At 55.7% G+C, this 16954-nt stretch overlaps 1 protein-coding gene across 2 annotated transcripts in view; it reads left to right on the top strand.

Moving 5' to 3' along the window:
• Nucleotides 1-11795: 11795 nt before the first annotated feature.
• The window catches only part of NAV1 (neuron navigator 1), a 192002-nt gene continuing 186843 nt past the window's right edge, over nt 11796-16954 (top strand). For both annotated transcript variants that reach the window (XM_055583228.1, XM_055583227.1), the window contains exon 1: nt 11796-12159. The gene's annotated coding sequence lies outside the window, so the exon portion shown is untranslated. The remainder of the gene's footprint in view (nt 12160-16954) is intronic.

The raw sequence follows: 16954 nt of genomic DNA, 5'->3' as shown, positions 1-16954 counted from the left end.
TGGGCTGCCATCTATGGGGTCGCACAGAGTTGGACACGACTGAAGTGACGTAGCAGCAGCAGTGGGAAGAGAGAAACCAGCAGAGCCGGGGGAGCTCAAACTGTGTTCTTGAGTTGCTTTATTTCTTACACTGGACGGTGCTTACAGTTGTGGTCATTAGAATTTATGTGTTGACGTGACTGGGCCCAGGTACTTGGCCAAAATTATTCTGGATGCTTCTGTTTTCAATAATTCTCATTACTTTTTGGCTGTACCTCCCAGCATGCAACAGCTTGGTTCCCTAACCAGGATCAACCTGCAGTGGAAGCAAGGAGACTTAATCACTGAACCACTTCCCTCTTTGGGGACAGAACTGCTCTGGGGGAGGCCCTCTGGGTGTTTTTCGATGAGATTAACATTTAGATTAGTAGACTGAGTCAACCAAATTGCCCTCCCTAATGTGGGTGGGCCTCTTCCGTTCAGTCAAGGCTCAGTTCAGTTCAGTCACTCAGTCGTGTCCAACTCTTTGCCACCCCATGAATCACAGCACGCCAGGCCTCCCTGTCCATCACCAACACCCGGAGTTCACCCAAACTCATGTCCATTGAGTTGGTGATGCCATCCAGCCATCTCATCCTCTGTCGTCCCCATCTCCTCCCGCCCCCAATCCCTCCCAGCATCAGCGTCTTTTCCAATCAGTCAACTCTTCGCATGAGGTGGCCAAAGTATTGGAGTTTCAGCCTCAGCATCAGTCCTTCCAATGAACACCCAGGACTGGTCTCCTTTAGGATAGACTGGTTGTATCTCCTTGCAGTCCAAGGACTCGCAGGAGTCCTCTCCAACACCACAGTTCAAAAGCATCATCTTCAGTGCTCAGCTTTCTTCACAGTCCAACTCTCACATCCACACATGACCACTGGAAAAACCATAGCCTTGACTAGACGGACCTTTGTTGGCAAAATAATATCTCTGCTTTCTAATATGCTATCTAGGTCGGTCATAACTTTCCTTGCAAGGAGTAAGCGTCTTTTAATTTCATGGCTGCAATCACCATCTGCAGTGATTTTGGAGCCCAGAAAAATAAAGTCTGACACTGTTTCCCCATCTATTTCCCATGAAATGATGGGACCAGATGCCATGATCTTAGTTTTCTGAATGTTGAACTTTAAGCCAACTTTTTCATTCTCCTCTTTCACTTTCATCAAGAGGCTTTTTAGTCCCTCTTCACTTTCTGCCATAAGGATGGTATCATCTGCATATCTGAGGTTATTGATATTTTTCCTGACAATCTTGATTCCAGCTTGTGCTTCATCCAGCCCAGCATTTCTCATGATGTACTCTGCATATAAGTTAAATTAAGCAGGGTGACAATATACAGCCTTGACATACTCCTTTTCCTATTTGGAACCAGTCTGTTGTTCCATGTCCAGTTCTAACTGTTTCTTCCTGACCTGCATACAGATTTCTCAAGAGGCAGTCAGGTGGTCTGGTATTCCCATCTCTTTCAGAATTTTCCACAGTTTATTGTGATCCACATGTTTTCCAAATTTGCTGGCATATTGAGTGCAGCACTTTCACAGCATCATCTTTCAGGATTTGAAACAGCTCAACTGGAATTCCATCACTTCCACTAGCTTTGTTCTTAGTGATGCTTTCTAAGGCCCACTTGACTTCATATTCCAGGATGTCTGGCTCTAGGTGAGTGATCACACACCATCGTGATTATCTGGGTCGTGAAGATCTTTTTTGTATAGTTTTTCTGTGTATTCTTGCCACCTCTTCTTAGTATCTTCTGCTTCTGTTAGGTCCATACCATTTCTGTCCTTTATTGAGCCCATCTTTGCATGAAATGTTCCCTTGGTATCTCTAATTTGAGATCTCTAGTCTTTCCCATTATGTTGTTTTCCTCTATTTCTTTCCATTGATCGCTGAGGAAGGCTTTCTTATCTCTCCTTGGTATTCTTTGGAAATCTGCATTCAAATGGGAATATCTTTCCTTTTCTCCATTGCTTTTCATTTCTCTTCTTTTCACAGCTATTTGTAAGTCCTCCTCAGGCAGCCATTTTGCTTTGTTGCATTTCTTTTCCATGGGGATGGTCTTGATCCCTGTCTCCTGTACAATGTCATGAACCTCTGTCCATAGTTCATCAGGCACTCTGTCTATCAGATCTAGCCCCTTAAATCTATTTCTCACTTCCACTGTATAATCATAAGGGATTTGATTTAGGTCATACCTGAATGGTCTAGTGGTTTTCCCTACTTTCTTCAATTTAAGTCTGAATTTGGCAATAAGGAGCTCATGATCTGAGCCACAGTCAGCTCCTGGTCTTGTTTTTGCTGACTGTATAGAGCTTCTCCATCTTTGGCTGCAAAGAATATAATCAACCTGATTTCAGTGTTGGCCATCTGGTGATGTCCATGTGTAGAATCTTCTCTTGTGTTGTTGGAAGAAGGTGTTTGCTATGACCAGTGCGTTCTCTTGGCAAAACTCTATTAGTCTTTGCCCTGCTTCATTCTGTATTCCAAGGTCAAATTTGCCTGTTACTCCAGGTGTTTCTTGACTTTCTACTTTTGCATTCCAGTCCCCTATAATGAAAAGGACATCTTTTTTGGGTGTTAGTTCTAAAAGGTCTTTGTAGGTCTTCATAGAACCATTCAACTTCAGCTTCTTCAGCGTTACTGGTTGGGACATAGGCTTGGATCACCACGATAGTGAATGGTTTGGCTTGGAAACGAACAGAGATCATTCTGTCGTTTTTGAGATTGCATCCAAGTACTGCATTTCGGACTCTTTTGTTGACTACGATGGCTACTCCATTTCTTCTGAGGGATTCCTGCCCACAGTAGTAGATATAATGGTCATCTGAGCTAAATTCACCCATTCCAGTCCATCTTAGTTTGCTGATTCCTAGAATGTTGACGTTGACTCTTGCCATCTCCTGTTTGACCACTTCCAATTTGCCTTGATTCATGGACCTGACATTCCAGGTTCCTATGCAATATTGCTCTTTACAATATCGGACCTTGCTTCTATCACCAGTCACATCCACAACTGGGTATTGTTTTTGCTTTGGCTCCATCCCGTCATTCTTTCTGGAGTTATTTCTCCACTGATCTCCAGTAGCATATTGGGCACCTACTGACCTGGGGAGTCCCTCTTTCAGTATCCTATCATTTTGCCTTTTCATACTGTTCATGGGGTTCTCAAGGCAAGAATACTGAAGTGGTTTGCCATTCCCTTCTCCAGTGGACCACATTCTGTCAGACCTCTCCACCATGACCCATGTGTCTTGGGTGGCCCCACACGGCATGGCTTAGTTTCATTGAGTTAGACAAGGCTGTGGTCTGTGTGATCAGATTGGCTAGTTTTCTGTCATTCTGGTGTCAGTGTGTCTGCCCTCTGATGCCCTCTCATACCTACCATCTCACTTGAGTTTCTCTTACCTTGGACATGGGATTTCTCTTCATGGCTGCTCCAGCAAAGGGCAGCTGCTGCTCCCTCCCTTGGACGAGGGGTATCTCTTCAGGGCCACCCCTCCTGACCTTGAACGTGGAGTAGCTCCTCTCGGCCCTCCTGCCTTCGCGCAGCCGCCACTCCTTGGACATGGGGTTGTTCCTCTCGGCCTCTGGCTGACCCTCCCTTGCATAAGAGAGCCTCCCTCTTGTCTCACTGCCTTCAAACTGGGACATCAGCTTCTCCCAGGTCATCAAGCCTGGTGGTCTTCCGACTAGAACTACACCAGAAGCTTGCCTGGTTCTCAGGCCTTGAGACTCAGACTGGAAGTAAACCATTGGTTGCCCTAGGTCTGCAGGCCGCCAGCCCCCTTTTACAAGTCAGCTGTCATAACTGCCTGAGCAGGCTCTTTGCGATCAGTAAATGAATAATGAGTGAATGGATATCCTGTCGGTTCTGTTTGTGTGCAGAACTCTGATGAATGCAACAGGTATGCTTGCTGTATTATTTTCCGTACCTTTAGCATGTCTAAAATATTTCATATAAAATTGTAAATAAATAAATGGCAAGTGGTGTTAAGACATCAGATGCAATAGCAGTCAAGCAGAATGAGAGCTGGGCAGCATACACAAGACTCAGCTCCCAGGAGGCCACGATCGCTTCGCAGGGGCGGCTCAGTGGCACGTGCAGAGCAGACCCGCTGGTGATGGCAGTGGCTGGGGGAGTGTGCACCCTGAGGAGGCTAGCTGTGCAGCGGAGGGAGGTCTGATCTGTGCGAGGGTGGGGGCGGGGTAGAAGAAGGGAGTCAAGGAGGCATGACCTCACTTCTCCTGGTGGCTTCCACCATAACTCTGTTGGAACTATTGGAGTCTGGTGCTTCTTTGATCCCTGGGAACATTCCAGTAAAGATCCTGGAAATTGCATCCCTAGGGTACACAAAATGATTTTTAAACATCTAACCACAGGCAGATTCTCCAGATGTCAGCCTTCTTGGTAGTGGTTTTCCAAAATGTAACATGAAACCCTCTCATGGAAGAGGAGAGCACAGCCTTAATCACCCCATGTCAGCCCAGGTTCAGGGGACGCAGCAGACCCACAGAGACTCTTTCTCAAAGTTCAATTTTTCCTTTTCTTTCCGGTTAAGTAGCTGAACTTGGCTGGTGGAGTGTTGCTGATGGTTTCTTGGGCAGCTGGGAGCTGACCAGGCCATGGAGGCTGGAGGACACGCCAGCAGCCCTCCTCCCAGAAGCTCAGTCTGGGTTTTATTCTGATTCCTCCTTGGCCTCATTCGAGGAACCCAGAGGGTCCTGAGCCGGGCTGTCTCTTCCCACCCCTCCTAGACGCCTGGCCGGGCCCACACTCGGGTCCGGCGGCCGGCAGGGGTCAGCAGCGTCCCACAGCCAACTGGGGCCACCGCCTCCCTGGCTGTGGGTCCCAGCGGGTTGGGGTTGACGGGGAGCTTCCTGTGGGGACCTCGCCAGCTCGAGGCTCCCCTCCCTGGTGGGTGTGTGATCCAGATGGTGGCCCCGCTGATTCACCGCCCAGTTCTCTTCTAGGACGTTTTCACGTGGATTGACACATGCGATGCCATGCATGTGTGTGTGTGTGTGTGTGTGTGTGTGTGTGTGTGTGAGAGAGAGAGAGAGAGAGAGAGAGAGAGAGGAGGAGGAGGAGAGAGAGAACACCCTGTTGAGGTTTTCCCAGGGACCTCGAGTTCCTGGCTGGGTGGGTACCCGGCTCTCCAAGGAGTCTCAGGAAGCCACCGAGCTCCACCCCGCCCCCTCAGCTGGAAAGGGGGCCCTCCGCCCGGCACCCCCTGCAGAGGTCTCTGCAGACGAGCCACGCAGCCAGCTCATCCCTTGTTTGCAGACTCACCCCCCAACCCACCCCCACGGCCCGCTCTCTCCCGGCTCCGGTGGCCTCTGCCCCACCCCACACTGCTGCTCCAGCCTGCCCCTGCCTCCAGGATGACCCCTGGCCTCCCCACACCGGGGTGGGAGTGGGCAGAGAACCAGAAGCCCCCATGGGACAGCTGCAGGGCTGGACGCAGGCTCAGTCTGTGCTAGATGCAGGCCCAGCCCCCTCCAGGCAGCCTCCACACGCCGGACAGGCAGACGCCGTGCCTCCTCGCCTGCAGAGGAAGACGCTGGCCTGCCCTCCCAGGAGAAGAGCAGCTGACCCGGGCGGCAGGTGCGGGCCAGTGGGCATTCCGGCTGCCGCAGGCCACGTCTGTAACCAGGGAGGGGCAGCCGCAGCCACCAGCAAGCACACACGCCACCCCAAGCCGGGGGGACGCCCCAAATGTGGGGGACCAGGGTCAGCACTCATAGAGACCCTTCTCCCGGCACCCCAGGGAGGGACCCCCCTGCAGCCCCGGGGCCGGAGCCCTGTCCTCCCATCTCTGCCCAGCCCTCTGGCTGCAGCGATTGCTGCCTCCTCCCTGGCAGGGGAGGGCGGCTTGGCCCAGCCTCTGCGGGCTGGATGCAGCTCCTGCAGGGAAGTCCTGGAAAGAAGGCTCTCCATACATGCACATGACCTCTCATCATATCCGTGCTTCAAACTGCAGGCAGATAAAGGGCAGGGGGATATTCGGGGCTCCTGGTGTGAGCCAGGTGCTGGGTCCAATGTCTCACCAACATCATCTCATCAAATCTGCCCAACAACCCTGCCATGTGTGTATTGTCAAGAGCCCCTGTCTCCCAGGGGACAGATGCCGGTCGTGGTCACTTCATACAATCAGGATGCAGTGACCTGACTGCAGCTGTTGACTCCATGGGGCTTCCCTGGCAGCTCAGACAACGAAGAATCTGCCTGCAGAGCAGGAGACCTGGGTTCGATCCCTGAATCGGGAAGATCCTCTGAAGAAGGGCATGAATTCTTGCCTGGAGAACCCCACTCCAGAATTCTTGCCTGGAGAACCCCAAGGACAGAGGAGCCTGGTGGACTGCAGTCCATGTGGCTGCAAAGAGTCAGACATGATTGAGTGACCAACACACACACACACACACACACACACACAACTGCACAGCTTGTGCTCTCTCCCTAGGGGACGGGCCTGAACCCTCCCGTTTCTGGGTACATCCCACCCTGGGGCCCATCCCCTCCTCCTGGGGAGCGAATTCCCTCCTGCCCCCACCCTCCACCTCTGCTCAACGTAGCCAGAGTCACCTCTACAAAGTCATCACCAGGTTCATTTGGCAACTCACGCCCCAACACACCCTATCGCTGCCCCTGGCACCAGAGGGGTCCCCGTGGCCTCCAAATCCTCAGGGGCCACGGCCAGCCCACCCTGTGGGTAACAGCTCCCAAGCCAGCTCCCGCCTCCTCCCGTCCAGCCCCCTCCCGCAGCCCTGATGCATCTGAATCTTTCCATCCTCTGCCTTCCGCACACCTCGGTGCTCCTTCTCTTCCCTCTTAAGACACTTGTGTTCTGGCCTCATTGTGTGACTTGTGGGACCTCAGTTCCCTGACCAGGGACTGAACCCAGGCCCCTGGCAGTGAGACCATGGAGTTCTAACTACTGGTCTGCCAGGGAATGCCAAGACACGTCTTAATGTGTTAAGAATAATTACTGATATATTAAGGGCATCTTACCACCTTACTCGTCATCACGTAAGTAATACCTGGATACGCTCTCCTTGTAAAAACAACCCCAGCAACACACACATACAGGAAGAATTAATAAGCCCCTGGGTGACTCTCTTCCAGCAGGAACAACTGCTGCAGTTTGGAGACTTTCCAGAGCTCTCTGAAAACGTTTCATACAGGTATTAGTATAGTGCTCATAGAAATACATGGTTTTGTGGGGCATCTTTTGCCATAACTTGGATCACAGTGTGCAAACTGTTTTGCAAATTTTATTTCTCTTAATGCAGAGCAATAAGACCCTGCAATGGTGTCGTGTAGGCTACTAGCTCCTGTGCAAGTTCTGGAGAAACGCTGTGTCTTACTGAGGCCTTGAGAGTCTAGCTTGGGCTCTGCTCTCTGTCACATGGGCAAAACTGACTACACAATTTACAGGGGCTTGTGTGAAAAACATGTGGGATCCCATGTTTAAAAACTTGTTAGGAATTTGAAGATGGCAACAGCAAAGCATTAAAGTGCACACGGATCCTCCTCGGTGTGGGGTCTGTGTGACCACACAGGTCTTCTGCCCACGAAGCTGGCCAGCCTGTGGGTGCTCTGAGTCCGCGCATCCTCTGTCCCGACCACGGACATTCCTGCCACAACCGCCAGCTAGGGCCCTGTCCCTGGTCCATGTCCAGCTTTCCGAAACTGCGCTCTCTGCTCCAAGGCCAGAGTCCTGAGCCTTCTGCCTCCAGCACCAGCAAACTCCTGTGGGCCATGCCTGCTGGTAAGCATTTCCGAGGGGGTCCCCACAAAGAGCGGGGGTGCTGGCAACATCACCCCGAGCCTCAGGTGAGGGTCCTGTGGGAGGTGAGATGCACTGAACCACCACCGGAGAGCCCTGAGTTCTAGTCCAGCCCTGCTGCTCAGTTTGCTCCGGTTCCTGAGTGGTACGCAGCTGGACTTCCTGGCACCTCAGTTTCCATCTCTGCTGAAGCAGAGAATGAGGTCTGACATTCTCCCAGGCCACGCCAGATCTGCACAAAGGTGATGCTAAGGGGCTGGCATGGTAAAAACTGACTCAGTTACCATGTGCCACTTGCAGGCCCATCTCATGCTCCAGACAGGCCTGAGGCAGGCACCACTCTTTCCATGTCACAGGCAAGGGAGTTGAGGCTCATTCATGCTCGAGACAGGCCTGAGGCAGGCACCGCTCTTTCCATGTCACAGGCAAGGGAGTTGAGGCTCATTAAAGCAATTGAAAGAGGAAGTGTCCAGGGGGCGGACGCGTTCTAGAGCCCAGTGTGGTCACGGCTGAACACCTCTGCAGACAGAGCACAAGCCACGGACCCGCAAGCTGACGGGGTGAACTTTCAGTATGTCAGCTACACCCCACAAAGCTGCATGAGCAGAGAGAAAGAAGGAAGCGTTTGCAGCCGGGGGTGGGGCGGGGGGGCCCGTCCCCTCATTCTGCGCCAACGCGCCGGGAGCGTGGGCTGAGCCCCGGGCTGCCCGCCTGCGAGTCCAGCTCCAGCGCCGGCTGGCTGGAGGACTCGGGCAAGACCGCGGCCTCAGTTTCTTCACATGTAAAACAGAGACGAAGATGAGAGCGCTGTGAGGCGTGCAGGGCGGTCTGCAGGGCAGGGGTGGAAGCACAGCTCTGCGGCTGCCCCAGCAGAGCTCTGAGGCCTGGACTGTGACAACCGTTTCAGATCGGCTCCAGCCAGAGCCGGGCGCCCGAGAGGGGACCGCCTCCGTGCCCAGCCCATGCATGCCCGGCAGGCCCTCCCCGCCCGGCATCTGGAGAAGCCATCTTTGGGCAGACGGAGGACATGGCTCACATCCTGGGATGGAGAGCAGCATCTTCCCGCAGGCGCCCTCGGGACCCCAGGAGCTCAGACCATCGACACTGGGCCTGAGGCTGGGTGGCCATGGAGGGCACACCAGCCACACCCACGTGCCCCCACCCACGTGCCCCCACCCACGGGCGTGACACCTGCCCCCCACCTCACAGGTCAGGCCGGAGAGGACAGGGCTTGTTAGCGGACGGTCAGTCTGAGCATGGAGCACACAGGGGGGTTGGGGTGTGGGGACGGCGTCAGACGTGTTTTCTGTCTGACACCCGCGCGTCTCCTGTATGTACTTGGCCCGTGGGACCCACCGTTTCCCTTCCGCTCTCTCACTGAACACCCACCCAGGCCCTGCTGGGGGCGGGGTCCCCTGGTGTCACTTGCTCACCGATGAGCACACAGAGGTTCTGGCAAGGGCCTGGCTGAATGTGCACTCAGTCCTCTGATGCCGGGTATTTTTCCACTGTTCTTCTGAGGAGGAAGCCAGAGAGTCACTGTGATGCTGTTGATCCCGTGCTCAAGGAATAAAGGCACGCACTGTGCTTCCACCCCTGCCCTGCAGACCGCCCTGCATGCCTAACAAGGTGCAGCAGGCCTCGCGGACCACGTTGGGTGTGGGCACTCTGGCCCTGCAAACCCCTGGGGTCCCAGACGTAACACCAGTGAGCATCAGTCCTCAGGGCTCAGGGGGCAGGAGGCAGACGGGGCCGCAGGAAATCAGGCTGGACCTGCAAGTGCCTCTCAAGCCACTCTGAGGCTGCAGGGGTGACAACAGGCTGTTGGGCTGACTTTTTAAAACCCATTTGTCACATTGACGTTAATCCTCTTGTTAACAATCTCCTGCCCTGATTCAGATCAGCCCTAAGCTGGATGGAGGAAGAGGACAGGGCAGCTGTGGGGCTTAAGGAGTCTCGGGGAGGTCAGTAGGGTTTGGAGGACTCCTGGGGTGGGGGAGGGGTGGTGCTGAGCCTGAATCCCACTGTCTCCCTCATGGCAAGCCACTCCACCAGGCACCACTCCACTCCCCTCAGCCTCCTCTCCCGGCAGCCAGGCCCTTGCTTTTGCTTCTTATTGATTTTCATATTTAAGGAAAATCCATTTGCTTGATTCAGAGCAACTGAGTCATCATGGGGTTTGGAGGAAAAGTGCTCACAAGGCAGGCGCTTGGCAGAGGCCTCTCCTGGGCGGGGCGGGATCTCGCTTCCCACCCAGACGAGGCTGCATCCGTGGTCCCTGTGGCTCCTCACACGTGGCCCTGTCCCACCAACTGGGCTCACACAGCTTCCGCCCCGCAGCAACCCAGGCCTGGTCCGCTCCTCCCTGCTCCCGCCTGTCCACGTGCTTTACCGTCAAAGGTCCACACCAGGACATGGAGAGAAGGGCTGGGGACTGGTATGATCAGCCACTCACAAATGGGAGGGAAATACTGACCCCACAAGGGAAGAGACTTCATCCTCAGGAAACCACGGCTTTTGCCTTCTCCCCCATTCAGCACCCTGGGAACAGCATCTTCCTGACAGACCAGTGTGGGCGGGGCCCGAGTGCATCCTCAGGGTGAACTAGAGGGCCGCTCAGGGTCTGCTGTGTGGTCCTTGGTCCCCAGGCCTCAGAGGCAAGGAGCTCAGCCAGTCTATCCTGTGAGACTTTGAGACAGGACAGTGCTTCTTCTAAAAGAACCAGGCTCCCCTTTAGAGGCCGGGGGACCTGTGAAAAGCAAGAGATGCCAGTTAGCCCATCACTGAATGCCAAACTGGATGCAGGCTTGCAGGACTGAGAGATCAAAGTAACAACTAAGGTTTACCAAGTAGCGCCAGGCACTATTCTGCGTGTGCCACCTAGATTATCATGCTTAATCCTCCCAACAACTGGACGAGATGGCAACTGTTATTACCCCGTTTGACAGATGAAGAAACCAAAACGGTCAGAAAGAATCCGTTCAGGTTCCCATGGCTGGTGAGGAGCAGACGGCTTGAGCCGGGCACGCTGCCTTTACACCCACTCAGCCATTACATCCTCAGGGCAAGGACTCGCCTCTGTGTCCCTCTGGGACAGTCTCTCTGTCCCTCTCCCCACCAGAACAGACAACTCATTCCTTTCATGGGCAAAAAAGACATCAAAATCGTTTCCTCTGATCAGTTGAGAACTTCCTCAATGTCACAGGCAGCCCACCGCCTCCTGCGCCTTTATCACCCTCTGTGTGCTCAGCCACTGTGACCCGAGTGACTGGCTGGCCGGGGCTGGGCAGGACTCTGCTGACCCTCTGCCCACAGCAGATGTTGCAGGCGGACATTCGGGGACCTCCCAGGGACCTGGCCCCTGACGATGTCAATCTGCCTGTTCTTTGGAGCTGGCCGCCTCTGGTCCCAGGCTGCTGGCTCCTTGGTCCCACAGCTGCCTTTCTCAGGGGCCAGAGGCTCCAGAAGCTGAGGCCATCTGACCTCCGCAAGCCTCCCTGGAGGCACACGGCCTGGCCCCTACTCCAGCCGGTCTGAGGGTCCACTCGTTTCCTTTCCTCTTCCTGCCCTCCTCCCCGTCCCAGGCCCTAGAAGGAGAGGGGACAGGCCAGGGTCAGGAGGTGGGATGGAGTCCAGGCGGGAGTTTCACTGAGCACAGCTACTTGCCAGGCCCTGCTTGAGTCTCCCCGCCCCTCTGCCCCCCGCGTCCCACGCCAGACCTAGGGGCAGAGAGGAAGGAAGGGGGCCCCGGGGGAAGGGCGGGGGGCGACCCATCTGTCCCGGCGCCTCCGGACGGCTGACGGCGGGGCGGCCGCAGCCCGAGGGCGCACGGGGCGGGGGCGGCGGGTACCCCAGCCTAGGAAAGGCCCGATTGTGCGGAGGCTTCCTGCCCCCCACCCAGCTCCGCCTTTCTGCGGCCGCGGAGGCGGGACGGAAGGCGAAGGCAGGAAAGGGTTACGGGAATAGCTTTCCAATGACAAAGTCTGGAAGGCCCCGGCGCCTCCGCCCCTCTGTGGGTTCGACTGGCACAGCGCGGGGGGGAGCGGGCGCTCGGAGGCGCAGCCTCCGCCCCTGGCTCGGGGAGGCAGCCGGCGTGTGCCCGGGGCAGCGGGTCAGCAGGCTCCGCCCCGCGCCCGGCCGGGGACGCACTTTGTTCGGGATGCTGCCTCTCTCCGCGTCATGGGCCCGGCGCCGGCGGCTGCCCTAGTGCCACCCGCGGCCGGAACGTGGACGCCGAGACTCCACGGGGCCCGACCCGGCGCGGGAGCCCGAGAACTTTCTTGCGGCGCGGTCCGGATGCGCAGCTGTGCGCGGCGGCGGCACGGAGCCCGGACCCCGGGGCGCAGGCGCGCGGGTGAGTGGCCGGCGCGGGGACCCGGCGGTCGCCGGGGGTCCTGTGGGGCTGGGCATGAGTCCCGGGAGGTGGTCTTGCGCCCGCGGGAGGCTGGGCGCGGGGAGCGGGAAAGAAGCTGGAACAAGCACCCGGGAAGGTCCCCGCGGGGCTGCGCGTCTGTGCAGGAGTCGGCTGGTCGGGGGCGTCCCGGCCCACCCCGTCTTTCTTTCCCTTGTGGTGTAGTTTAAAGGATGTTGAGATCCTACGATCACAGATACCGGGCGCTATGTTACTACACACACAGGCACACACACGCACACACACACACACACACACACACGCATGCACGCACCCTGCCGACATCCTCTTCCATCCCAGCCGAGCGCGGTGAACAGCCGGGCAGGTGACCTTGGCGGCTGTTCCAGAAAGCGTTCCCTGGCTCCGGGATGCGCAGAGAAGTGCCCTCGGGCCGGTCCTCGGAGGCCGGCCTTGGCGCGCGCCTGAGATGGCTTCCCGGAGCCGCCGGACTCAGAGCCCACCTAAGGGTGTGTGGTCCCTGTGGTCCCCTTCTGTGCTCATAGCCACCGAGACTGGGCGAGGATAAGGAGCCGGCCGGGTCTGCTCAGGCCGAGAGGGGAGGTGGAGGGGCGGGGTGCAGGGGTGACCCCCGCCCGGCAGACGGGCTCCTCGCCCCAGCGCAACAGAGGAACCTCACTCGGCCTGGGGGAGTCAGGGGACTTTGTTAAGAGATCCTGGGGCGCAGCCGGCGCCCCGTCCGGGCCGCGCATTCCCGCGGCAGTGCCGTTTATCTGGCTTCCTGTTTCAGCTGTTGGGACACCATTGGCTCGTTCAAATTCAATGCTGAGGAGCCTGCGGCCTTGTTCGAGCCGCAGAAGCAGAGGGTTTGCCAGGGTTTGCCTCGCGTGAGCGTCTGGTTCTCCAACGCGGTGTCCGCTGCAACTCACTTCTAATGGGGCCGCTGCCTTCGCACAAAGAACCCTCCCCGAGTGGGCGGAGCTGCGGGTCCCAGGACCTGGGCTCCCTTCAGGTCAGGCAAGAGGACTCCAGCCTGCTTATGCATGCTTTGTTTTTCTTCCTGCTTTGAGTTTGGGTTGTGAGTCTTTGGGATTAAACTTGGAAATGAGACCAGGAATCACAGTGACTGGGTTTCCTCCCCAGACAAAGCGGCACAGAAGTCTGGGCTTTCAGCAGGGATTTGGGGGGAAAGTTTTTGATCTGTTTGTAGTTCTGTGTCAGCCTGTGTTGCTCACTCCCTGGATAACCTGGGGGCGGGTCGTTCCTCTTGTCGTACCCGGGGAGGACACATGAGGACGTTCTGATCTGCGCTCCAGCCTCTAGTTTCCTGAGCTGCCCAGTTTTAAAGGGAACAGCCCCTCCCGCTGAGCTCCCCGTGGGTGGGTTTCACATTCTGCTCTGTGTGTTTATCTGCCCTCCTGCTAGCTCCTGTCTGACCACCTATAAGGCCCAGCACCTACCAGGCACCTTGTAAGTGTTTTCCTTCCCTTCCCAAACCCGGCCCCCTCCTGAGCCCATGGCAGCGTCTGGCGTCAGCCCAGCTCTGGCCCCAGAATGGCCTGGAATAGAAACATCTCTTGTCCATCTTTTAAAACCCTTCTCTCTTCCTGTTTTCATTTTCCATCAGTATCACTTCCCTTTTCTTTTAAAGTTCTTTTGACTTCTTAATGGGTTTGGCCTTTAGGAAAATGAGTCAAAGGGGTCTCTTCCCATGCCGGCCCCTGCCCTGCCTGCCCTCCCATCCACAGAGGGCACTCGGGGGCCCCTGAGAGGGAGCAGAGCGGCTCTGAGCCGCCCTGCCAGGCTGCAGACGCAGCCAGGCAGGCAGGGCTCCCTTGTGCTGGTCCAGGGCACCTTCTCTCCCAGCCAGCCACCTGTGTGCATCAGAGCGTCCCTCTTCCTGGTGTCGCCAGTCACCTGTGTGCATCGCAGCGTCCCTCTTCCTGGTGTCTCCCTTCCTGGTGTCTCCCTTCCTGGTGTCCCTCTTCCTGGTGTCCCTCTTCCTGGTGTCTCCCTTCCTGGTGTCCCTCTTCCTGGTGTCTCCCTTCCTGGTGTCCCTCTTCCTGGTGTCCCTCTTCCTGGTGTCTCCCTTCCTGGTGTCCCTCTTCCTGGTGTCTCCCTTCCTGGTGTCCCTCTTCCTGGTGTCTCCCTTCCTGGTGTCTCCCTTCCTGGTGTCCCTCTTCCTGGTGTCGCCAGTCACCTGTGTGCATCGGAGCGTCCCTCTTCCTGGTGTCCCTCTTCCTGGTGTCTCCCTTCCTGGTGTCCCTCTTCCTGGTGTCTCCCTTCCTGGTGTCTCCCTTCCTGGTGTCCCTCTTCCTGGTGTCTCCCTTCCTGGTGTCCCTCTTCCTGGTGTCTCCCTTCCTGGTGTCCCTCTTCCTGGTGTCTCCCTTCCTGGTGTCCCTCTTCCTGGTGTCTCCCTTCCTGGTGTCTCCCTTCCTGGTGTCCCTCTTCCTGGTGTCTCCCTTCCTGGTGTCCCTCTTCCTGGTGTCTCCCTTCCTGGTGTCCCTCTTCCTGGTGTCTCCCTTCCTGGTGTCCCTCTTCCTGGTGTCTCCCTTCCTGGTGTCCCTCTTCCTGGTGTCTCCCTTCCTGGTGTCCCTCTTCCTGGTGTCTCCCTTCCTGGTGTCTCCCTTCCTGGTGTCCCTCTTCCTGGTGTCTCCCTTCCTGGTGTCCCTCTTCCTGGTGTCTCCCTTCCTGGTGTCCCTCTTCCTGGTGTCTCCCTTCCTGGTGTCCCTCTTCCTGGTGTCTCCCTTCCTGGTGTCCCTCTTCCTGGTGTCTCCCTTCCTGGTGTCCCTCTTCCTGGTGTCTCCCTTCCTGGTGTCTCCCTTCCTGGTGTCCCTCTTCCTGGTGTCGCCAGTCACCTGTGTGCATCGGAGCGTCCCTCTTCCTGGTGTCCCTCTTCCTGGTGTCTCCCTTCCTGGTGTCCCTCTTCCTGGTGTCTCCCTTCCTGGTGTCTCCCTTCCTGGTGTCCCTCTTCCTGGTGTCTCCCTTCCTGGTGTCCCTCTTCCTGGTGTCGCCAGTCACCTGTGTGCATCGGAGCGTCCCTCTTCCTGGTGTCCCTCTTCCTGGTGTCTCCCTTCCTGGTGTCCCTCTTCCTGGTGTCCCTCTTCCTGGTGTCTCCCTTCCTGGTGTCCCTCTTCCTGGTGTCTCCCTTCCTGGTGTCCCTCTTCCTGGTGTCTCCCTTCCTGGTGTCTCCCTTCCTGGTGTCCCTCTTCCTGGTGTCGCCAGTCACCTGTGTGCATCGGAGCGTCCCTCTTCCTGGTGTCCCTCTTCCTGGTGTCTCCCTTCCTGGTGTCCCTCTTCCTGGTGTCTCCCTTCCTGGTGTCCCCCTTCCTGGTGTCTCCATCCACAGAGCTTAGCAGGTGTCACACAGGTGTAGGCAAGAGAGAGGAGCAGAAACAAGGGAAGGGAGACCATCTCCATGGTGGAAGCAGCCCCCAACTCTGAGAGTCTCGGGACCACAGAGAGGGAACTGGGAGATAACACTTCATCTTTCTGGCCCTGAGTCACAAAATCATCTTTAAAAACACTTCTAGTTCCGTCTTCAACTTAAAAAATCCCCACCAACTTCTCAAGTGGAAAACACCCCCCTAAGAACAATTTCTTGGGCCTGCTTTGCTCCTCCCTGCTCTGGGGAAGGCTGACTCAGGCCCCGTTTCCTGCAAGGGGCTTGGGATTTTGCTCCTAGTTTCCTGTGACTCTTGAGACATGAAGGGAGCCAGATGGCTCCTGGGTCCAGAGACCCAGGCTACTTGGGCCTCCTGTGGGTGTGGCCCATGCCTCCTGCCCGTCCATCCCCATCAAGCGCATTTGCTCTCCTTGGTTGTAATGAGATGCGCTAACAGGCATGAAAAATTAAAGGAGCTGACACAGGCTCCCCCAGCAAGGACCATGAATAACGAGATGTTTCCACCTCAAGAGGCCGCCAGACTGCCCTGATGCTCAGACCTCAGATGCTCTGAAAGCATTCTTAAGTGGTGTTGTTTTCTTAATGTCTTCTTTGGATTATTCACTGCCAGCGTACAGAATTGCCGCTGACTTTTGGGCTCTGATCTTGTCCCCTGAAACATTTCTTTCTTCGCTCTTGTGGCTTCTGTGTGTGGATTCTTTGGGATTTTCTATAGGTAGGGTCGTGTCAACAGTAGAGATACATGTACTCCTTTTCCGGGAAGATGGCTTTTATTTCTGCTTCTCCCCTAATCGCCCTGCTGGAACCTGCCGTGCAGAGCTGAGCGGCCGCGGTGAGAGCCGGCAGCCCCGACCTGTTCCTGATCTGAGAAGGAAGTTTCAGTCCTTACCACAGATTACAATATTTGCCGTGGGTTTTTCATAAATGCTGTTTGTCGTGTTGAAGAAATCCCTCCTAATCCAACTTTTCTCAGTGTCTTTTATCAAACGCGGGTTGGATTTTGTCAGATGACTTTTTCTGTATCAGTTGAGGTAGTCGTGTTTTCTGGTACGTCACACTGATTGCTTCTCTTGGGTTGACGTTCCCTTGAGTTCCTGAGAAAAATCCCTCTGAAACATTTTTTTTTTAACTTTCATTTCTTTTATGTAAAAAACTGAAGAAAATTTGACCAAGTGCTAACATTTTGTAGTTGGGTGGGCTGGTGCATGTTTATTATATTCTTCTTTATAGTTATTATACTTTAATGTTAAAACTTTATTGTGGTTCAATATATATAACATAAAATCGACCACTTAATGACTCTAAGCAGCCGTTCTGTGGCGCTGAGGACATGCCTGCTGCGTCGCCGCCGCCACCAGCGCTAGGGCTCCTCTC

This window comes from Bubalus kerabau, chromosome 5, assembly GCF_029407905.1.
Source record: "Bubalus kerabau isolate K-KA32 ecotype Philippines breed swamp buffalo chromosome 5, PCC_UOA_SB_1v2, whole genome shotgun sequence".
Taxonomy (NCBI): domain Eukaryota; kingdom Metazoa; phylum Chordata; class Mammalia; order Artiodactyla; family Bovidae; genus Bubalus; species Bubalus kerabau.
The sequence above is the reverse complement of the archived record's forward strand: the minus strand, read 5'-3'. Positions and strand labels throughout refer to the sequence as shown.